The 24,301-nt window shown below is 44.1% G+C and overlaps 1 protein-coding gene and 1 pseudogene across 3 annotated transcripts in view; both read right to left on the bottom strand.

The window, feature by feature from the left end:
• Positions 1–24,301, bottom strand: part of fgf13a (fibroblast growth factor 13a) — a 494,238-nt gene that overhangs the window by 210,426 nt on the left and 259,511 nt on the right. The gene's annotated exons all lie outside the window — the stretch shown is intronic.
• LOC145342790 (U2 spliceosomal RNA) lies at positions 5,301–5,457 on the bottom strand (annotated as a pseudogene).

Consider the following 24,301-nt stretch of genomic DNA (forward strand, 5'->3'; position numbering starts at 1 on the left):
TTGTAAGATTTCTTACTGTGCCCACCCCAGTCCAATGCTGGCATCGCCACATCATGGCTCTTCCGATATGTGCAGAGAGGCACAGAAAGCGAAAAAGGAAGAGGTGACATGACAGACAAAAAGGAAAAGAGACTGACACAGAGAAAATTGAAGAGTTGAGTGTGCACAGGGAGAGAAAGGATGAAGCATAAGGCAAGGGGAAATGGAGAGAGAATGGAAACAGTGAGGAAGATGAGAGAATGAGAAAGCAATGAGAGAGAACACAGGTGGAAATGGAGGATTGCAGACATTATTCCCATCTGTGTGGGTGACACAGTGGTTAGCACTGCTGCCTCACAGCACCAGGACCTGTCTTCGACTCCCAGCTTGGATCATTGCCTGCATGGAGGCTGCATGCAGCCTCCCAGGTATGCGTAGGTTTCCTCCGGATGCTCCGGTTTTCTTTCACAGTCCAAAAGATCTACTGGTTAGGTGCACTGGCCGTGCTAAATTCTCCCTCAGTGTACCTGAACAGATGCCGGAGTGTGGCAACTAAGGGATTTTCTCAGTAACTTTATTGCAATGTTAATGTAAGGCTATTTGTGACAATAATAAATAAACTTAAAGTTGCATTTTCCTTGTGCAGGTTAACATTTCAGCAAGAAAGAAGCACCTCCCAGCTAACTGGTTTTATCGTTCTAATGAAAGGCTTTAATTCAGACTCAAAGGCTGGAATTTTACTGTCCCACCCACCACGGGGAAGTGGAGCAGGTGAGAGGTGGACCATGGAGAAGTTGACCTCGGGTGGGATTTTATGGTTTCAGGATGAACGAGATCCTGCCTAAGGTGCTGAGGGGCCAGGAGGTTTAGGGTTAATCACCAATAACACTATTTTACTCCATTAGTATCACTAGCATTAATAGGTGGAACCAGACGCAAACCCCACCCAGTCAAACCAACATAGAAAATAGGAGCAGGAGATGGCCATTCTGCCCTTCGAGCCTGCTCCAGCATTCGCAATGAACCTCTATCTCAATGCCATACTCACACTTTCTCCACATACCCCTTGATGCCTCTAGTGTTGAGAAATCTAGTTCTCTCTTAAATATGTTTAGTGACTTGGATTTCGTTGGCGTTTAGAAGGATGAGGGGGGACCATATAGAGACGTATAAGATAATGAAAGGGATGGATAGGGTAGAGGTAGAGAGATTCTTCCTGCTCAGAAAGGACAACAGGACTAGAGGGCACAGCCTCAAGATAAGGGGGGGGCAGTTTAGATCGGAGTTGACGAGGAACTTCTTCACTCAAAGGGTGGTGAATTTCTGGAACTCTCTGCCCGTTGATGTGGTGGAGGCTACCTCGCTAAATATATTTAAGACACGGGTAGATAGGCTTTTGGTAGACAAGGGAATTAAGAGTTATGGGGAGAAAGCGGTAAAGTGGAACTGAGCCACTTCAGATCAGCCATGATCTTATTGAATGGCGGGGCAGGCTCAAAGGGCTAGATGGCCTACTCCTGCTCCTATTTCTTATGTTCTTATTTTCTTATTATGGTAGAGAATGCCACAGGTCCACCAAGCTCTGGGTGAAGAAATTTCTCCTCATCTCAGTCCTAAATGGCCTACACCGTATCCTGAAACTGTGACCCCTTGTTCTAGACCCTCTCCCAGCGAGAGGAAACAACATCCCTGCACCCAGTCTGTCCAACCCTGTCAGAATTTTATACCTTTCAATTGGATCCTCTCTCACTCTTCTAAACTCCAGTGATTACAGGCCCAGTTGACCCAATCTCTTCTCCTACGACAATCCTGCCATCTCAAATAATTGAGATGGGAGCCAATGCAGAACCTGTAACCCTCATTGCAGCAAGGAGTAGTGGCGAGGACTCCAGCAGGAAAGTGATGCAGTTATCTGTGTCAAACCCAACAAGCTTTGAAGTTGAAGCGTTTGCTACATTCTGGTGAGCGCGCTGCATTACATTTACTGTTGGATTTAATGATTTGTGAACGCTTTACACCACATCAGCTTCTTGACAGCAGAGATAATAACTTAAGTACATTTCTGTAATGACTAAATTACTGGGTATGGAAGTTCATTCGAAGAGTTACAGTTGGATTATCCATTCTATCGTGTATTTATATTAAATGGATTAAGCTGCAGAAATGAAGGTTCAGTGACTGGAATTTCAGGTTTCGCCAAGAGGAAATTTAACCAACTTTTTCACAGACCCAAATCTCTGCCAACTTTGATGTCTATTTCCTTTCACAGGTTCATTGAAACATATAAAATTCTGAAAGGGCTGGGTAGACAATGTAGGGTTGTTGTTTTCTCTGGCTGGGGAGGGGGTGGGGGTGGGGGCTCTAGAACAAGGGTTCTGAGGATACGGGAAGACATTTAGGACTGAGATTAGACCCAAACCTCTGCCAACACTTTCCACATGCACAGGAACCCAGTTTTCTATATCACAAGTTCTTTCTCAATCGTTATTCTTACTGCACAGAATTCAACAGATGAGTTTATTACTCTGGAATAGGGCAGAATTTTCTGGTCTATTCTGCTCAGTTAGGTCCTCCAGTCCTGCCAACAGTGGAGGGTACAAACAATGGGAAACCATGTTGGCAGCAGTGGGACTGGAAGATCACTGAGTTCCCTAACGATGGGGCAGGAAAACTATACAAAATACCATCGACTTTGGAGCAGCGTGTGCCACCAGTAAGCAGACCATGTTGGGGGAGCGGGGACTGGAAAATCATGGCCACAGTCTTCACTTCCAGGCACCACATTCTACTTTCTCAGAAGACTAAGGAAATTTGGCATGTCAGCTACAACTCTCACCAACTTTTACAGATGCACCATAGAAAGCATTCTTTCTGGTTGTATCATAGCTTGTTATGGCTCCTGCTCTGCCCAAGGCCAGAAGGAATAACAAAAGGTTGTGAATGTAGCCCAATACATCACGCAAACTAGCCTCCTATTCATTGACTCTGTTTACACTTCCCGCTACCACGGCAAAGCAGCCAGCATAATTAAGAAAGCCACACGCCCCAGACATTCTCTCTTCCAACTTTTTGGGAAAAAGATACAAAAGTCTGAGGTCACATGCCAACCAACTCAAGAACAGCTTCTTCCCTGCTGCTGTCAGACTTTGAATGGACTTACCTTGCACTAAACTAATCCTTCTCTACACCCTAGCTATGACTGTAACACTACATTTTGCACTCTCGCTTCCTTCTCAATGAACGTAATGTTTTGTCTGTGTAGTGCACAAAAACAATACTTTTCACTATGTTAATACGTGTGACAATAATAAATCAAATCAAATCAAAAATCTTTGGATAGATTTTTGGCAGCTTTGATTCACCAGAATGATATCAGGATGCCAAGGATTAAGAACAAAGAACAGTATAGCAAAGGCCCATCAGGCCTGCACCAACACACCTTTCCAAATTAAAGATACGATCCGTATCCTCTATTCCTGGCCTATTCATGAATGTGTAACAATGCATCTTAAATGTTGCTGTTTATCTGCTTCCATCAGCTCATCTGGCAGTGCATTCCAGGCACCCTCTGTGTAAAAAAAATGTGCCTGTCACATCTCCTTTAAACTCTCCCCCTTTTACCTTAAACCTATGCTTAAGATGGCATGGTGGCACAATGGTTAGCACTGCTGCCTCACAGTGACATGGGCCCAGGTTCAATTCCCGGCTTGGGCCACTATCTATGCGGAGTTTGCTTGTTCTCCCCATGTGCCCGTGTGGATTTCCTCGGATACTCCAGTTTCCTCCCACAGTCCAAAAGACATCCTGGTTAGGTGCATTGACCATGCTAAATTCTCCCTCAGTGTACCCAAACAGGCACAGAGTGTGGCGACAAGGGGATTTTCACAGTGACTGCACTACAGTGTTAATGAAAACCAACTTGTGACAATAATAAATAAATTAAAAACTATGTCTCCTAGTAATTGACACTTCTACCCAAGGAAAAAGATTCTGACTGTCTGTTCTATCCATGCCTCTCATAGTTTTGTAAATTATAAAGGGAAATCACAGAGACTAGAGTTCTGTTCTCTGAAAGTTAGAAGGGTAAAGGCTGATTTGATCAAAGGTTTATACATACATATATATATATCCAAGACATAAAGCAGAACAGATAGATCTGTTAGATTGAGGAAACTGTTCCCTTTGCTTGGGAAGTTCAACCAAATTGTGCCAAATCTTTCAGGAACTAAATTAGGGAACAATTCTAAATAAAGATGGCAACTGATGTGAGATCAATTGTTCATTTTAAATCTGAGACTGATTGATTTTTGTTGATCAAAGGTGCTCTGGGATATGGGGGTAAAGGTTGATGTACGGAGTTTGATTACTGATCTACCATGGTTTAATTGAATACTGGAACAGTTCAATCAGGCTAAATGAATTCCTTCTGTTCCTACCATGGCTTTACAAAAAAAAATGAGTGTTTGTAATGAGCTGTGTACGTACACAGGACTCTGGTAGCGTACAGGTTGTGTTACTGAACACAGCATTGAACTATGGACACACACTTGTCCCAGGGCCCTTCATTCCATGTTTTGAACAGTTCCTGTTAACAGACAAAACCAGTTTGCTAACAATCGATCGACTGTGGCGCACATTGGGAGCATTCTCATCTCTAATGCAACAGGGTGTGGAGTCAATGTTAATACCAAGGATTTGAAACTGTAAGCCAGGTTGATAATCCCAGTGCAGTGCAGCATGCACTACTACTATCTTTTGGATAAGAGTTCAAACTTAAACCCACAGCTGCCCTCCAAGGCAAATGGAAAAGATCCAACAGAGCTATTTTGAAAAAGAGAAAGGGGGTGTCCAACTGGTGAACTGGTCAGTATTTTTCCTTAAACAGGATTGCAAAGAAATACGGATTATCTGCATCGTTATTTTCCAGCCTATCGAACAATGAAAGGTAATCCCATTGAAACTGATAAAATCTCAGAGTGCAGCAGGATAGATATGGAGAGGATGTTTCTCCCGGCTAGAACCTGGGTCACAATGTCAGAGTGTAGGGCAGGCCATTTAAAACTGAGATGAGGAGGAATTTCTTCATTCAGAGTGTGGTGAACCTTTGGAATTCTCTATCCCCGAAAACTATGAAAGCTCCATCATTGAGCTTTTTTTTTGTTTTTATTCCAATTCAATCAAACGAAATCCAATTCAGAGTGTCAACAAGTTGAGACATTCCCAATCCAAGCTGACAAGACAGAGCTCTCACCTCCTGTCTTGGGCTTGATCTACATGATCCAAGCTGATTGGAGTAGGCATTGCTCCTCCTCCAAGGCTTGATCTCATTTGCATCTCAGCCAAAAGGCCGAGATGCCACTTTTAAAAATTGCTTCAAATGAAGCTAAAATGTAACCTGTAAATGTAAATGTAATGATTTCAACCAAACACAGAATGTCAATACTACACCTGATCTTAGCCAAAAGGCCGAGAAGCAATGTTCAAGATAGAGATTGGTAGACTTCTGGTTCCCATGGTATCAAGGGATATGGTGATAGTGTAGGAGGTAGTGCATTGAGATAGATGACCTGTCATGATCTGGTTGAATGATGGAGCAGGCTTGATGGGCTGAATGGCCAACTTCTGCCCAATGTTCCTATCTTATTGTGGGAGTTTGCTGTGGGACAATTGGCTGCCATGTTTCTTACATTACAACAGTCACAAACTTCAGAATGTGGCTGTGAAGCACTCTGGAATGTCCTGATGTCACGAAAGGCGCTTCGTAAATGCAACTGTTTCTTGTTGTGTTGGGAAGTGCATTTTATAATGAGAGTCACCACCTATGTATTTTCCAAGCATCTGCTGGCCATTAATCACCAACATGTTTAATTACAGTGAGGGATGATTCACTATTGCGGGAATATTTAATGATACATTGCATTACTGAAAACCTGGGTCAAACAGCAATAACACGAGGCTGTAACTGAATATTAGAGTTGTAACATGTTTCAGAACAAAATCATTATGACGTTTGAGACATCTTAATCTTCATCTCACTGTAATTAGCTTTAAAACAATCTGAATTCAAGTACTGAGATCACATGAACAAGCTGCATGTAATTATGGAAAATGAATGATGTAACCAGCAGGGATTAACATGATCTTGTTTTGTAGCGAGGCCTTTTCAAAGATAGAAAACAGGATCGCAAATAATATTTGGAGTCCCAGAAAAGAATGTTCCGTAACCATCAAAGGTTTAATGGGTCTCCTTGGAGCTGGAGTGAAATTCTGTTTGAAAACAAAACCATTCCGAAAACTCTGACAGATGGTGCTAAACACGGGAAGTGCGAAGCCATCCACTTCAATTTCAAATTGGAAGCAGGCCACTCAGGAGAAATGTCAGGATGCATTTCCTCACACAAAGGGAAGCGGAATCTGGAACGCTCTCCCAAAAAAGCTTCTGAGGCCAGGACCAGAGTGGGGGGGATGGGATGGGAGGCAGGGGGTTCATCTGAAAATTTCAAAATGGAGATATGATACAATTATGAGATAAGATTACTTAGGGTTAATGGACCGAGGTTGGTAGCTAGAGCTAAGATACAGATTGACTGTGATCTAAATGAATATTGGATGTGCTTGAGTGGCCTGTGTTCCTGAATGGGACAATTCAGTTTAGCTTTTACTAAAGGACGGTGGCACAGTGGTTAGCACTGCTGCCTCACACAGCCAGGGACCTGGATTCTATGCCGACTTGGGTGACTGTCTGTGTGGAGTTTGTACTGTGTGTAGGTTTAGTGGATTGGCCGTGCTAAATGTGTGGGATTACAGGGATAGGGCACGGGGTAGAGGTAAGATGCTTTGTCAGGGAGAGTCCATGCAGACTCAATGGGCCAAATGGCACTTCTGCATCTTAGGGATTCTATGTAAAGTTTATTTATTAGTTTCAAATTTACTGTAAAAATGCCATAGTCGCCACCTGTTTGGGTACACTGAGGGAGAATTTAGCATGGCCAATGCACCTAACCCGCACGGCTTTCCAACTGTGGGAGGAAACCGGAGCACCCAGAGGAAATCCATGCAGACATGGGGAAAATATACAAACTCCACGCAGACAGTGACCCAAACCTGGTCCCTGGCGCTGTGAGGTAGCAATGCTAATCACTGCACCACCGTGCTGCCCATGAAACCAGTCTACGTTCTATATGATACTTGTTATCCTGTACTAGCCCTAGTACCCTCAACTTTCCCCATAAGACCTATCCTCCAAACCAGGCAGCATCCTGGTAAATCTCCTTTGCACTCTCTCCAATGCTTCCACACCCTTCTTACAATGAGGTGACCAGAACTGCACACAATATTCCGAATGTGGTCTCACCAAGGTCCTGCACAGTTGCAGCATAACCCCACGGCTCTTAAACTCAAATTCCCTGTTAATAAACGCTAACACACATAGGCCTTCTTCACAGCTCTATCCACTCGAGTGGTAACTTTCAGAGGTCTGTGGATATGAACCCCAAGATTTCTCTGTTCCTCCACATTCCTCAGAACCCTGCCATTGACCCTGTAATCCGCATTCAAGTTTGTCCTACCAAAATGAATCACCTCACACTTATCAGGGTTAAATGCCATCTGCCACTTTTTGGCCCAGCTCTGCATCCCATCAATATCTCTTTGCAGCCTAGAACAGCCCTCCACCTCATCCACTACTCCACCAATCTTGGTGTCATCAGCAAAGTTACTGACCCGCCCTTCAGCCCCCTCCTCCAAGTCGTTGATAAAAATCACAAATAAGATCTTCTGAAAATCACTGCAGTGGCTTTGCATTTCAGGAAAAGTAGGGATGAAAGGAAGATTAAATGCACGATATATTAAATGCAGAAGTCCCCGGACTTTGCCATTATCACCAATTATAACAGATTGGACACAACAGATCCCTGAAACACCATTAAAATCCTAGATTCCACCTTATTCATACCGCCTGGGGTGGGGGAGGGGGGCGACTTTACGCTTGAGTCTCTGGAATGGGCTCAAACCCACGGTCTTGGCTGTCTCATGTTGTGTTCTGTTCTGAAATACCACAGCAAGTAGCATTAATTGAGGTTGTGTGTTTCCCTCTAAGTAGGTGAAATGAGTCTAACCTTGATTTTCTTGTTGCGCACCACATTCCTGAGGTCAACTGTGTAGATTCAAAATGTAGTGAAATTCACAACCGCTATCCAACTGTTGTTAATGTGACGAGTAGAAATCAGTTCACTCTGTGTTTCTATGCTGTTTCATTTATTGAAGGACTGTTAGATAAGAAATCACATGAGCATCATTCACTGGCTCGTCACCACCTGCCTTCCACTTCGGAGGACATCTGGAGTCACATGTAGCTCAGACCAGGTAAGGATGGCAGATTTCCTTCCCTAAAGGACATTAGTGACCCAGATGGATTTTTATGGCAATCCATAATGCTCATCACTAAACTTTTGACTCCAGAATTTTACTGAATTCAAATTCCACTAGATGCCAGGTCTCCAGATCTTTCTCTGGATCTCAGGAGTGCTCATCCAGAGAAAATACCACCGTGCCACTGCCACCCTGCTATTGACAGTGATTAAAAAAATAGCCCATTTGCCACTGGTGTCAGTGGGAATGCTGCACTCTCAGAGAGTCAGTACTGAGGGAGTGCTGCACTGTCAGAGGGTCAGTACTGAGGGAGTGTTGCACTGTCAGAGGGTCAGTGCTGAGGGAGTGTTGCACTGTCAGAGGGTCAGTACTGAGGGAGTGTTGCACTGTCAGAGGGTCAGTGCTGAGGGAGTGTTGCACTGTCAGAGGGTCAGTACTGAGGGAGTGTTGCACTGTCAGAGGGTCAGTGCTGAGGGAGTGTTGCACTGTCAGAGGGTCAGTGCTGAGGGAGTGTTGCACGGTCAGAGGGTCAGTGCTGAGGGAGTGTTGCACTGTCAGAGGGTCAGTGCTGAGGGAGTGCCGCACTGTCAGAGGGTCAGTGCTGAGGGAGTGTTGCACTGTCAGAGAGTCAGTATTGTTGAAGCTTTTAAATTAATTACTAAAAGATGGAATACACAAGTTAATCTCAGTAATGGAGATTATGACACCAAATGGTTTGTGTTATAACCCATCTGGTTCACTAACAAGTCAGTCGGAAACTAGTATTCCACAATAATAACATGCTGCAGTCAGCAACAGCAGGAAAGTCTGAGACATAATGCCATCTCTCGCTGCAATGAATTCCTGCTCTCAGGATCTGCTGGCCAATCAGACTGGCTGGCAGCTGTTGCTGTACAGTGCCCTATAGTGGGCACTACCAGTATTGCAAGCATGCCCAAGTTTAAGCTCCAATGGATCCTGGACTAACATGAGTGGAGAATATTGGGGATGGGGAGTAATTGAGCACTTAGTGGGTGAGGAGGAGGGGAGGTTGGTTGGGTGATTACTATCTTCATTGTGCAAAGGACACCCTCAGAAGATGGCACACATGCTCGACTGATGCCTACTGATTTATCTATATATGGCAGATATCACATCCCCTCCCTCCCATCCTATTATGTCGAACAGCTTCGGAGTGGCCAAGAAGTTGGTGGACTGGTCATTCCTCATATCTTACGTGCCCCTCGACCCTCCCCCTGGCAGGCACTGTAAAACCCCCTACCCACTATCTTCCGTGTGTTGGATGGGAAAGCCAGCTGGGTTGAAATAACAACCTCTGAATGTTGGGTTTTCTCTTCCCACTGACCAATTGAATTTGGAATGGAAGGCAACCATTACTGAGTCTGGATAGCTGACTCTACACAGGACCTGATAGCCATTTGCTTATTCACTGGAGCTAAGAGTGTACATTCCCAACTGTTCTGATTATTCTGTTGGGAAACTAAATGATATCAAATGAACCAACATATAATCCAGACATCACTAATTCACAGCGGTACACTATTAACTACCGAGAAAGCAGCAAAGCCTCGGTGATTGGATAGTGTTACCTGATAAACAACAGGGCAGGAAGGAAGTTCTGAAAGATATTTCACACCTTCCCGAAAAGTAACAGGATCCAATGTTGGGCAGTAAGACTAATTACCACCAGGAATCCAAGCAAGAACGCAGGAAATGCAGATAAAGAAACCTCTCTCCACTTCCCTGAGGTAGAACTTTGCTTTGGATTGGACAATATTGATCTCATGTTACTCTTACCACATCACTGGAGCTGAATGTTATTTGGGGCAGGAGATGGTGAGTCCATGTTACACCTCCTACACCTTCTAACTAACCGGCTGGAATTCTCTGGCCGTTCCCGCCAGTGAGATCTTTCAGTTCAACTGACAGTGAACCCTCGCCGGCGGCAAAGGGTGCATATAAGGGAAGCCCCGTTGACAGTGGCAGAACCAGAAGATCCTGTAGCCAACCTATGGTGTGCTGGCTTCACAGCTGTGAAACACACGGTGAGAGGCACAGAAAATCCAACCACTATCTCTGATCTTTTCTCACGGGGAGGTAAGAATGAATCCGATTGGAAGAGACCAACGGAGGTGGCTGGACTATCCTAGAGCCTCCGAGATGTCCCATTCTGTGAGGCCTCTTGCACCCTTCATCCGATTTGCTCCCTTGCATCAGTCCGGGTGGTTGGTAATGAGGAAGAAAGCTGGAGACTGCTGGCAGATTTTAAAGACTGGCCATGTGGGCAAAAAAAGGGGCAGATCAGAATCCAATCCAGAGAAGTGTGAGGTGATGCATTCTAGCACAGCAAGCGAAATAAGGGAATACACAACACGTGGTGGGGTCCGGAGAAATGTGGAGGAATGGAGGGACTTTGGCGCAAATATCCACAGATCCCTGAAGTGACAGGACTGGTCAATAAAGTGGTCAAGAAGACATATGGCAACTTTCATTTATTGGCTGAGACATAGAACAGAAGAGCAGGAAGTTTCTGCTAGAACTGTATAAAACACTAGTTAGGCCACAGCTAGTATACTCTATACAATTCTGATCACACATTACCCATGCCATAACAATCCCATCCTGAGGAGAGGATATTGCCAGGAATGGAGAATTCTCACCAAGGCTGAATATGCTGGGATTGTTTTCATTGGAGCAGAGGAGGATGAGGAGGATAATGGTAGGAAGGACTATTTCTTACGTGGCGAAAAACTGCAGCAGGCAACGGTGCAGAGGGACCTGGGGGTCCTTGTTCATGAGTCGCAAAAACCCAGCCTGCAGGTGCAGCAGGTGGTCAGGAAGGCTAATGGGATGCTGGCCTTCATAGCGAGGGGGATTGAATATAAAAGTAGGGAGGTCTTGCTGCGGCTGTATAGGGCATTGGTGAGGCCGCAGCTGGAGTACTGTGTGCAGTTTTGGTCACCGTACTTACGCAAGGATATTTTGGCCTTGGAGGGAGTGCAGAGGAGGTTTACTAGGCTGATACCGGAGTTGAGGGGGTTGAGCTATGAGGAGAGGCTGAATAAACTAGGCTTGTACTCGTTAGAGTTTAGAAGAATGAGGGGAGATCTCATTGAGACGTATAAGATGTTGAATGGGATGGATAGGATAGAGGTGGAGAGACTCTTCCCGCTCAGAAAGGACAGTAGGACGAGGGGGCACAGCCTCAAGATAAAGGGGGGGCGGTTTAGAACGGAGTTGAGGAGGAACTTCTTCACTCAAAGGGTAGTGAATCTCTGGAATTCTCTGCCCGTTGAGGTGGTGGAGGCTGCCTCGCTAAATATTTTTAAGACGCGGGTTGATGGGTTTTTGATAAGAGAGGGGATTAAGGGTTATGGGGAGAGGGCGGGAATGTGGAACTGAGCCACGACAAATCAGCCATGATCTTATTGAATGGCGGGGCAGGCTCGAAGGGCTAGATGGCCTACTCCTGCTCCTATTTCTTATGTTCTTATTATGTTCTTATGAGGGGAGATTGAATTGATGTGTATAAATTAGGAGATGCCTCAATAAAATGGATAGGAAGGAACTGTTTAGATTAGCAGAGAGATCAATAACTCGGGACATAGAAGTAGAGTAATTGATTGGAGGGTTAAAGGGGAGTTGAGGAGAAATGTTTTCACCCAGGGTGTTTGGAACTCACTACCAGAACTGGTGATGGAGATAGAGCCTAAAAATATTGACCAGATATTTGGATATGTAACAAAGTGCTGTAATCTACAGGGTTACGGACCAAGAGATAAAAAGTGAGATTAGGATAGATAGCTCTTTTTCAGCTGGCACACACATAATGGGCTGAATGGCCTAATGGTCTTCTCTTGTGCTGTAATTTTTTTCTATATTTCTAAATAGTTATCCAACTATATATAAATATACATAGTTATCCAACTATATATAAATATACATAGTTATCCAACTATATATATAGTTATCTTTAGGTTGCTACTATAATCATCTCCACCACTCCCACCAACCTCCTCCCCTCCCCCCAACAGTCCAATAGTGCTGTTCCTAATTCTTCAGCATTCCCTGGTAATGGACAATATTTCCATTGAATTGGTGGAATATGAAGATTCCCAGTTTGTGCAGAGGGAATTCCAAAACTTTCCAAAAACTAAGGCTGAGAATACCATGCGGCGAACAGCAATTATTCCATCCTCTGTGTAATGGGACTTGGGTTCTTATTACAGCAATGTGGTCTCTGGGAATGTGTTAATGTTCACTCAAAGTGCCTTACAAGAATGAATTTGAATACTCTTGCATCAAACATTGCTCAGTTTTCATAAGGAATTACATGATTTAAATAGTCTGGAATCCACACTACCTTCTTGATCTTTTGCCAGATTTAGTTACAATTCTATTTTAATGTGAAACTCATCTCCTCAAACATAAATAAATCTCTCCTGGAAATAAAGCCTGGCTGGTATGAAACATTAAGTAGGAAATATGAATCTACAATCCAAAGGGAAGCAGAGGAGCGTCAAATGATTGAAACCAACCTGTGCTAAGTCAGGATATGTATATTACACAGAATAAACATGCAGTTCAATGCTGGCTCTAAACTCTCATTTGCACAGAAGAGATACATGCAAACACTAGTTAATGTAAGGATACATATTTTTCCCTCTCTCTGCATCCAGTTACAGGAGCCCCCGAGAATAATAATTGGCAAACAGAATGGTGGGGAAAGCACACTGTGACCAGAAGCTGCTCTCTGCTTTGAATCAGCTACTCATGTGTGATCAGAGACATCCTTCCGCAAAGGGGGTGTTTGTGACAGTCGCTCTGTCTTTTACTGACTATCACCATTTCCTGCTGAGTATATTCTTAAATTATATAAACACATCTATGAATACAACATGAAAATTGTTTTTTGTCATCACAAGTTGTTAAGATCAGGAATGCATTGCCTGGATGGGTGACGATAGCGGGTGGCACAGTGGTTAGCACTGCTGCCTCACAGCGCCACGGACCTGGGTTCGATTCCCGGCTTGGGTCAATGTCTGTGTGGAGTTTGCGTGTTCCCCCATTTATCTGCGTGGGTTTCCTCCCACAGTCTGAAAGACGTGCTGGTTAGGTTCTATAACTTGGCCATGCTAAATTCCCCTTCACTATTACCCAAACAGGCGCATGGGGAGGGGCTAGGTAAGGTGCTCTTTCAGTCAGTACATACTCAATGGGTTAAATGGCCTCCGTTCTGCACTGTAGGTATTCTATTGATCATTCTATGGGAATTGGGTAAAACAAGGGCAGCATGTTGCAGGCCAATCAGAAAAGAGCAGGATAATGAGACTAATTCGATTGCTCCTTCAACAATCAAGCATGATGGGCCGAATGGCCTCCCTCTTTGCCATATGATTCTATATTCTTTCCTCATAAGTGCGTTTGCACAAAATTGCAAGGAAATCTGTCACGATTTAAACTTGTCCACGAGAGGTGGCACTGTGTTGATTTGCCTAATTTGAGATGTTAACCTGATTTAAAAAGAATTCGGTAAACATTTTTGCTAAATTAGTCCAATGAAGAATTTCAAATGTACTTCCCATTGAGACAATTTTAACTTTGTTAGCAGGTACAGCAGGCAGCAAAGAAGGCAAATAGTATGCTGGCCTTCACGGCGAGAGGGGATTTGAGCAGAGGGATAGGGGTGTTTGGCTGCAGTTGTATAGGATGTTGGTGAGCCCACACCTAGAGGATTGTGTGCAGTTTCGGTGTCCTTATCTGAGGAAGGATGTCCTTGCCATAGAGCGAAGGTATACCAGGCTGATTCCTGGGACGGCAAGTCTGTCATATGAGGGGAAACTAAATTGGTTAGGATTATATTCACTGGGATTAAGAAGAGTGAGAGGGGGTTTCATAGAAACTTCTAAAATTCGAACAGGGTTAGATAGGGTAGATTCAGAAAGAATGTTCCCAATGGTGGAGGAGTCCAGAACTGGGGGCGGGGGGTCATAGTTTGAGGATAAGGGGACAAACCTTTGAGAACTGAGGTGAGGAGAAATGTCTTCACCTAGATGGTGGAATTCACTAGCACAGAAAGTAGCTGAGGCCAGAACATTGTGTGATTTCAAGAAGGAATTAGATATAGCTCTAGGGCCTAAAGTGATCAAGAGATATGGGTTGTGGGGGGAGAGGGAGAGAAGGGGAGGGATCAGTGTATTGAATTTGATGATCAGCCATGATCATAATGAATGCTGGAGCAGGCCCAAAGGGCTGATTGCCCACCTCCTGCTTCTATTTTCTATGACTGTTTCTATGTATTAATCTAAGGTCTTTAGGACGATAATCTGTACAAATGTGGAAATCTATCTGAAGCAAACACCAGGACTGGGGTTAAGATGGAACAGACAATATATATGTTGCAGCAACATCATGGGACCTTTTAATACAAATCCTTAATCAGCTTTAGGGTAGCCCACATTCTCCATTCACGAGGTGAAAGTTATTACTGTGGTTTTACATTTACATTGACAAGTGTCAGTGAGTTGAACCCCATTAGCAGTTACAGTTCACTCTGTGCAGTACAGAGGTGAAGAGGAGCACTCTGCAGTCGTTTATTACCACAAAGTGCTGGTTTCTTTCAGTGTATTTTTGCCTTCAAAGCACATATTTAAATAGCAAAGTGGAGGCAAATGAAGTGTGAGACAAATGAAATATTAATAGGCTGCAGAATGACGTACAATGAAAACACCATTTAAGAATGTGAGAACATAAAATATCGGAGCAGGATGGACTATATAATCCATCGAACCCCGCTCTGCTGTTTCGTACAATCACAGCTGATCACAGAGAATGCAGTGTAAATTCCAGACTATTTTAGTTATGCAATTCCTTAATAAAACCTAGCAGTGTTGGTTGCAATAATATGCAAACTCTCTCTTGTAAGGGATCTTCTGTGAATATTAACACATTCCCAGACAGTACTGATCTTGGAGTGAGCCTCGGCTTATTGGCAGCTTTCCCTGGCTCAGGAGCATCAAGCTAGAGATTGAAGCTTCACCTCAGTCAACCGTAAAGAGGGGCAAGAGTTCCAGTCTCAGAATATGGGACCAATCCTCAGTGTGACTCCCGCATCCGTTGGGAATACCGTGACAAACTCCCCCAAGGCACCTGGACAGTCCCTCAATGGTCAGACTAACAACCCAGCCATAATGATATTGTGGACATGAACCCTATCTACTGGATATGAAGTGATTCATGTGTCATCAGACACAACTAACCCATATCCCTTTAATGCTGAAGTGTGATTGGAGAATGCAATCTGTCCTTTGGGTAAGACATTTGAACTGCACTCTGAGAGCACTTGGCTCTATGTTGAATTAGAACAGGGGAGTTCTTCACAATGTTTTGGACAATGTTTCTGCCTCAATCGATATCAAATCTATTCATGATCACGTTGCTGTTTATGGGATCTTGCTGCGTGCAAACTGACTGCAGTGTTTCCCACATTACAGCAGTGACTGCACTTCTTGAGGTTGTGTTAGGCGCTATATAAATGTCAGTTGTTTCCATAATAGGAGCATCAAGCATCCAGAAGTTATTTAAAAGCAAAGAAAATCCTTGTATTTGCACTCAGCAACTTGCTACGTTCCCAGAATGTTGGCTGAGAGAGCAATGTTGGCCAGGACACCCCACGTAACAATAGGAAAGTTATGATGCAGAAAGAGGCCATTCGGCCGATTATGTCTGCGCTGGCCAAGAAAGAGGAAAAAGAAATTAGTCGCTCATTTTAATCCCACGTTCCAGCATCTGATCCATAGCCGTGCAGGTTTCAGCACTTCAGATACAAACCAACATCCTTTTCAAATGAGTTGAACATTTCAGCCTCCATCGCCAACTTAGGCAGTGAATTCCAGACACTCACTCCCTCTGTGTGAAAAAGGTTTTCCTCATGTCCTCTCTAATCCTTCTACCAATCATCTTAAACCCATGACCCCTGGCTCCTCAACTAGTCTTTCCTATCTACCCTGTCTGGTGGCTTCCTCATCATTTTGTACACTTCAATGCGATTACCCCTCAGCTTCCTCCGTTCTAAGGAAAACAACTCTTGTGTATCCAATCTCTCCTCAGAGGTGCACCTTTCAAGACCTGGCAACATTCTTGTATATCTCTTTCTGCTGGTGGACACATGTTCAGCTGTGAGCAGTTAAGGGAGGGCATTCGATATAACGGTGAGGTTGGAAATGTCAAAACAGCATCAATTATCAGCTGCCATCATGACCTCCCCAACATGCATGCTCCTAACTTCTGCAGGACTGGCCTCCCCAAAATGTTGTCCGGTTTGTGTGTGCAGCATGGACACGGAGACTAAAATGGCACTGCGACGCTGAAACTACAGGCATTAGGGAGCAGAAGTTTGCAGGCAGAATGTGAAATATTGAAGAGAGAGTATATATGCAGAATGGGTATAAATAGTGTGTGTATACAGTATATAAACAGAGTATAAATAACACGTCTGGTAAATGACAGCACTGGAATTGGCAGCAATCCAGAATGTGCAGCAAGATTTAAGCTTTGAAAGTGCTGGCGAATGGAAGAAGGATTTATTTCATCCCTCACAGAAATAGCCAAAGACATTGATAAGGATCAGGGTCTTTAACTCAGAGTTACCTGTTCCTAGTGTTTGCCATTCTTCATAAAATCAATTAGCACAGTAAAGGAACCACTGGCCCATCATGTCTCTGCCAGCCCCTGTACAATATCTAAGGCCACCTCGACCTTCCCTCTATTCCAGTGATGTCAAAATAGTTGTTACGTTTATCTCTAGACCATAACGAGTAAAATAGAATCTAGTGTCTAAACACAAGTAATGAATTTAAAAAGATGCTGCTGGGTTTGTATAAAATATTTGGTTAAAGTCTGACGGTGCAGAGTGTTGAATTGGACAGCCCAACCTAGCAGTGATGTGATTTGATTTATTATTGACATGTGTATTAGTTTACAGTGAAAAGTATTGTTTCTTGCGTGCTATACAGATCAAAACATACCGTTCATAGAGTACATGGGGAGAAGGAAAGGAGAGGGTGCAGAAAATAGTGTTTCAGTAATAGCTGGAGTGGAGAGAAAGATCAGCTTAATATATAGTAGATCCATTCAAAAGTCTGATGGAGATAGGGTCATGTACAAGCATGGGAAAGAGCATGGTGAAGATTTATTAGAACAATGCTGGAATTGAGATGGAACTGCTCCAAAATAGTGACAGTTATGCTCAATACAGTGGCATAATGGATATGTTACCAGATTAGTCATCCTGAAGGGCTGGACTAATGATACCTGGGACTTTAAATTCAATTAGTTACTTATTTTAGAAATTCTATATTTATTTATTTATCAGTAATGGTGACCATGAAGCTGCCAGGTTGTTGGAAATACGCACCTGATTCAAAGAAGCTCTTTAGGGAAGGTTATCTGCCACCCTAACACAATCTGGCTCTTTGGAACAGATTTACACACTCTTGTTCAGCCAGCGGGTGGTCTTCCCGCTGCCTTCCTGCCAATGCCGTATCTGTCTGAGATGTTACAGCAGGTGGGGGAGGCAATGGCTGCTCCCTATGCCCATCTGGTCCCTGTACCACCTGAGGCTCTGAATTCCAATCAATGGAATTATTCCATTAAGAATTTCCAAGTCCATATTTATAATGGTGACTGCCTAGAGCAACCTGTACACTGTAATCAACCTCCCAACCTATGAGCAACGGTGAGGTATCGCCTCAGTTTTGTACCTTCCTCTGTCCTATAGTTTGCTTGCTCCAAGCTCCATGTCTCTACTTCCTAAATTATCTTAAGTTTTACTATTTTATTGGAAACAATGTCAACTCGAGATATTCCATAAAGCTGAGTACAGAATGTACAGCCGGAATTTCCTGGCTGTTCCCGCTGGCAGCGAACCCCTGGGTTCCCTAGTAGCAACGGGTTTATAAAACAGGGAACCCCTTTGAGGGCAGTGGGACCAGAAGGTCCCCCCGCCAGCCAATGGTGGCCATCTCTATCGCTGCAAAACACACTGAAGTGGGGGGTAGGAGTGGGAAATCCCACCCATCGTTTTAAAGAGAAGATTGAAGTGTGTCTCTGGGATTCACCTCACCTAAACACTACAAATTTTGACTTCCTTTTTGGTACAGTATCACATGAGATCAATTAATATTAATTGATTAATATTTGGTAAATTTCTATTACTTTTTGATGGATAGGGAAATAAACACGGAGGAAATATGAGTAGAAAATGGTCTCCAGAAACAGACTGATAAGCAGCTTATCATAGAATCCCTATAGTGCAGAAGCAGGCTATTCAACCCATTGAGTCTGCAACACAGCATCCCACCCAGATTCTATCCCGCAGCCCCAAGTATTTACCCCGCTAATCCCCTTTAACCTACACATCTTGGCGCACTAAGGGGCGATATAACATGGCCAATCCACCTAAACCTGCACATCTTTGGACTGTGAGAGACAGGGGAATTAAGGGTTATGGGGAGAAAGCGGGAAAGTGGAACTGATCTACTTCAGATCAGCCATGATCTTATTGAATGGTGGGGCAGGCTCGAAGGGCTAGATGGCCTACTCCTGCTCCTATTTCTTATGTTCTTCTGAGAGGAAACCTTAGTTCCCAGAGGAAACCCATACTGACTCGGGGAGAATGTGCAGACTCTGCACAGACAGTGACCCCGAGGCCAGAATTGAACTCAGGTTCCCGGCGCTGTGAGGCAGCAGTGCTAACCACTGTGCTACTGTGCCACCCACTTATAGAACTCTTGATGGTGCAGATTGCCAGCTTAAACAGATCTCCACAATTTAAGCATATTAACAAGGCTGAAACTCAGTGCAGCATTAAGGGAGCACTACATTGTTGGAAGAGGTAGGTTGTTAATGGGATTGTTAAAGTGAGGCTCAGTCTGCCTGTTTAGGTGTACATTGGAGCTCCTGTATAACCGGTAATGCCAACATCCAAAACCAATCCCAGAAAAGAGTTAAACAGAGTGGGTATTTGTTGTGCATTTGTAATTCCTTGCTATGTTAAATTGGCTACTATATTTCCCTACATTAAGCTGCCACATTTAAAAAAAACAAATTAATTTGTTGCAATAGGCTTTGAAACATCTCAAAGTATAGATACATAGGATCCCTACAATGCAGAAGGAGGCCATTTGGTCCATCGAGTCTGCACCGAAACAATCCCACTCAGGTCCTATTCCCATAATCCTACATACTTAACCCACTAATATAAGAAATAGGAGCAGAAGTAGGCCATCTAGCCCTTCGAGCCTGCCCCGCCATTCAATAAGATCATGGCTGATCTGTCGCTGCTCAGTTCCACTTTCCCGCTTTCTCCCCATAACCCTTAATCCCCTCTCTTATCAAAAACCCATCAACCCGCGTCTTAAAAATATTTAGCGAGGCAGCCTCCACCACTTCAACGGGCAGAGAATTCCAGAGATTCACCACCCTTTGAGTGAAGAAATTCCTCCTCAACTCCGTTCTAAACCGCCCCCCTTTTATCTTGAGGCTGTGCCCCCTAGTCCTACTGTCTTTTTTGAGCGGGAAGAGTCTCTCCACCTCTATCCTATCCATCCCATTCATCATCTTATACGTCTCAATGAGATCTCCCCTCATTCTTCTAAACTCTAACGAGTTCAAGCCCAGTTTATTCAGCCTCTCCTCATAGCTCAACCCCCTCAACTCCGGCATCAGCCTAGTAAACCTCCTCTGCACTCCCTCCAAGGCCAAAATATCCTTGCGCAGGTGCGGCGCCCAAAACTGCACACAGTACTCCAGCTGTGGCCTCACCAATGCCCTATACAGCTGCAGCAAGACCTCCCTACTTTTATATTCAATCCCCCTCGCTATGAACGCCAGCATCCCATTCGCCTTCCTGACCACCTGCTGCACCTGCAAGCTGGGTTTTTGCGACTCATGCACAAGGACCCCGAGGTCCCTCTGCACCGTCGCCTGCTGCAGTTTTTCGCCCCATAAGTAATAGTCCTTCCTACCATTATTCCTACCAAAGTGGACCACCTCACACTTGCGAACATTAAATTCCATTTGTCATTTTCTGGCCCATTCGCCCAGCCTATCTAGATCCTTCTGCAGACTCTCCACACCCTCCGCACAATTTGCCGTTCCCCTAATCTTGGTGTCATCAGCAAATTTTGACACCCTACACTTGGTTCCCTCCTCCAGATCATCTATATAAATGGTAAAAAGCTGAGGCCCCAGCACCGAACCATGGGACACTCCACTAGTCACCATCCGCCAATCCGAATAGCACCCGTTGACCCCCACTCTCTGCCTCCTATTTGACAACCAATCCTCTATCCACGCTAACACCCTACCCCCAACTCCATGTCCCTCGACCTTCTGCAATAACCTCTTGTGAGGTACCTTGTCAAACGCCTTCTGAAAATCTAGAAAGACCACATCCACCGGCTCTCCTCTATCCACCGCCCTAGACACATCCTCATAGAACTCCAGTAAATTTGTCAGACACGACTTCCCTTTAATGAAACCGTGCTGCGTCTGCCCTATCAAGCAATTCCCTTCAAGATGCCTCGCAATTTCCTCCTTAATGACAGATTCTAACATTTTTAAACTACACATTCTGGCAATTTAGCACAGCCAATGCATCTAACCCGCACATCTTTGGAGTGTGGGAGGAAATCGGAGCTCTTGGAAGACACGGGGGGAATGTGCAAACTTCACACAAGCAGTGACCCAAGCCAGGAATCGAACCCGGGTCACTGGTGCTGTGAGGCAGCAGTGCTAGCCACTGTGCCACCATAACTATATATAAATAAAAACTCTTCTGTGGATATATGTGACACACATGCTTTAAGTAATGAAGAACATACTTGCATTTTTTGTCTTCCTGGGGCCGAGACTGCTTTCGCAGGCAGAATGGGGTCAGTGACATCACCAGAGGTGAGAAACCAAGCAAAAGGCAAATTTTTTGCCTCTGGCCCGATTTTACCAGCTTGCCAATCAACGACGAGCTGGAGGATTACACCCTCCACATTCCCCACCCCCCCAACCCCTCCCGACTCCCCTGCCACCCCCACCCCCCCCCACCGCACCACCCCCCCCCCCCCACCCCTCCCCCAAGATTTTTATGAAACTCAATTTAACAAATAGCCTAGCTGTTTCCAACCTGGGATTAATTTGGGATATGTGTAATTTTTTTCCCAATTCCAAAATAATCCCTAAAGAGAATGATTGATTGAGATTGCAGTTTGAATGTTCAGATTATGGGTGATGCACAATAGAAGTCATTCCCTTTCTTCGAATGCCAACTAATGACCACTTGTGTTCTACTCACAAGGCAATAGCCTCCAGGGATTAAGGTATATACACAAATCTTGAAGCCACAGGGAGTAGTGTGTGTCTATGACTAGAACCTTTCTCCAGGGAACAATAAGCATTTTTAGCTGTTGGTTAAAGCCAGTGAAGAGCGCAGCTTGTTCAGTAAAAGATCAACATTTCTGGTAAAATCAAGCATCAGGGCTTATCACTCCCACAAGGGTTAATATTGACTTACAATCAGTGCATTAAGTGACTGTGTGAATGACTGCATGACTATTCCAGCAATGTGTACAGAGTAGCATTTTTATACAGTAAAATCACCAATTTAATGTGAATGGTTCAAATACAGTTTGAAATGTAATCTTCCAGCTTCTCAGTAAGGTTAGATCTCGATGACATTGAGTGCTGGAATGTTGCCACTCCAATGACAACCAGTTGTAAAATTACAGAAGATTATTAACTTTGCTTTGCAATGCGTTCGGTGAGTTTTTATGGTACCGCCTGTGTTGCATCAATGCAGTTCTAAAGGTGTAAAGTAAGCCAATGTAACTCACGCAAAGGGAAGTCTCATTATGTCTTCTGATGAATAATCATTGACCTGAAACACTGGCCCAGATTTCCATTCCAAAGTGGGGTGGTGGGAGTTGGGCAATCTTGGGGTTATGATGTGGGTATGCCGGCGTTGGACTGGCGTAAACACAGTAAAAAGTCTGACAACACCAGGTTTTAGTCCAACCTATTTATTTGATAATATTCTCAAATATTATCAAATAAATAGGTTGGACTAAAACCTGGTGTTGTCAGACTTTTTACAATCTTGGGGTTGCCAATCCTACTTCAGGAGAAACTCAGATGCAGGTCCTGGCCATTGTTTTTAAAGGTCTACAGAGTCTGCAGGATTTGGTGAAAATCTGGACCATTAACTCTTTGTATCTCTTACAGATGCTGCCTGCCCTGCCTTCTCTTTTTATCTCACTACTTTACCTTCAAAATAAGCAGTAATAGTTAACAATACCCTTCAATATATTCTCACATCATTAATGTTAACTTTTTGTCAATATTCCTGGTGTAAGATGTGACAGCCATCAGCTTCAACTTATAAAAGTGGTGAAAGCCTAGAGTTAACATTTGGTGATATTACAAGATGAACACGCAGTACAGGGCTGCCTCTCATTAATGGATTAACATCCCTGCTAAACTAATCGAGAAAGGAATTGTCACAATGGTCCAAATACAAGCCATTCGATGTAGCAAATTCTTGCAAGTGGCCTCCTCTATCAGAACTTGTTGTCGTCAATTCAACCCTCCTCCTCCCCAATCCCTAGAATCTTTAAAATTCCCCAGCAAACAAATAGCTGGTTTTCTATTCTTTATCTTTTCAATGGTTTGTGGTAGAGGATTGCAGCTTTCAATTACACCCTGTGCATGGAACTTTTCATAACCTTTTCTTTCATTCTTTGTTTAAAATTTATTTATTAGCGTCATAAGTAGGCCAACATTAACACTGAAATGAAGTTACTGTAAAAATCCCCTAGTTGCACACTCCAACGCCTGTTTGAGTACACTGAGGAAGAATTTAGCATGGTCAATGTACCTAACCAGCATGTCTTTTGGATGTGGGAGGAAACTGGGGCACCCAGAGGGAACCCATGCAGAAACAGGGAAAACTTGCAGACTCTGCACAGACCCAAGCCAGGAATCAAACCCGGATCCTGGGCTCTGTGAGATAGCAGTGCTAATCACTGTGCCATCACGCTGCCTGGTACTTTGTCTCATTAACAGCCTTTTTGTTAATGTCTCACTGTCCAATAGAAACTGTCACTAATACCTTTCGTAAGCTGAAGTAATTAGGCAATTAGACGTCATTCACAAAGGGCTACAGACATCTCTCTTCTTTAGAGAGAGACACTTAGTTATGTAATAAGCCGTGGATAACGAAGGAGGTGAAGGAAAGTGTTAAATTAAAAGCGGAGGCGTTTAGAGTAGCTAAGAGTAGTGGGCGAGAAGAGGATTGGGAGAGGTTTAAATGTCAACAAAGATTGACAAAGAAGTTGATAAAGAAGGGTAGGAGAAACTATGAAGCTGGGCTAGCGTTTAATATAAAAAAGGATAGCAAGAGTTTTTATAAATATATAAAAAGGAAGAGGCTGGCTAGGGTGAACGTTGGTCCCTTAGAGGATGAGAAGGGGGACTTAGTGGTAGGGGATGGGGAAATGGCTGAGGTCTTGAATAACTTTTTTGTTTCAGTCTTCACGGAGGAGGACGTGAATAATTTGCCGGATGTTAGAGATGGAAAGGTGGTAGGACTGGAGGGTCTCGATGACATTACTGTTACTAGAGAGGTGGTGCTCGACAGACTGGAGGGGCTGATTGTGGACAAGTCCCCAGGACCGGATGGAATGCATCCGAGGGTTCTGAAAGAAATGGCGGAGGTGATAGTGGATGCCTTGGTGGTTATTTTCCAGACGTCGCTGGATTCCGGGGAAGTGCTGGAAGATTGGAAAACGGCTAATGTTACGCCATTAAGAAGGGTGCCAGGCAAAAGGCGGGGAATTATAGAACATAAGAACATAAGAAATAGGAGCAGGAGTAGGCCATCCAGCCCTTCGAGCCTGCCCCG

The sequence above is a fragment of the Carcharhinus amblyrhynchos genome, chromosome 4 (assembly GCF_965287045.1).
Source record: "Carcharhinus amblyrhynchos chromosome 4, sCarAmb.v2.hapA, whole genome shotgun sequence".
NCBI classification, from domain to species: Eukaryota; Metazoa; Chordata; class Chondrichthyes; order Carcharhiniformes; family Carcharhinidae; genus Carcharhinus; species Carcharhinus amblyrhynchos.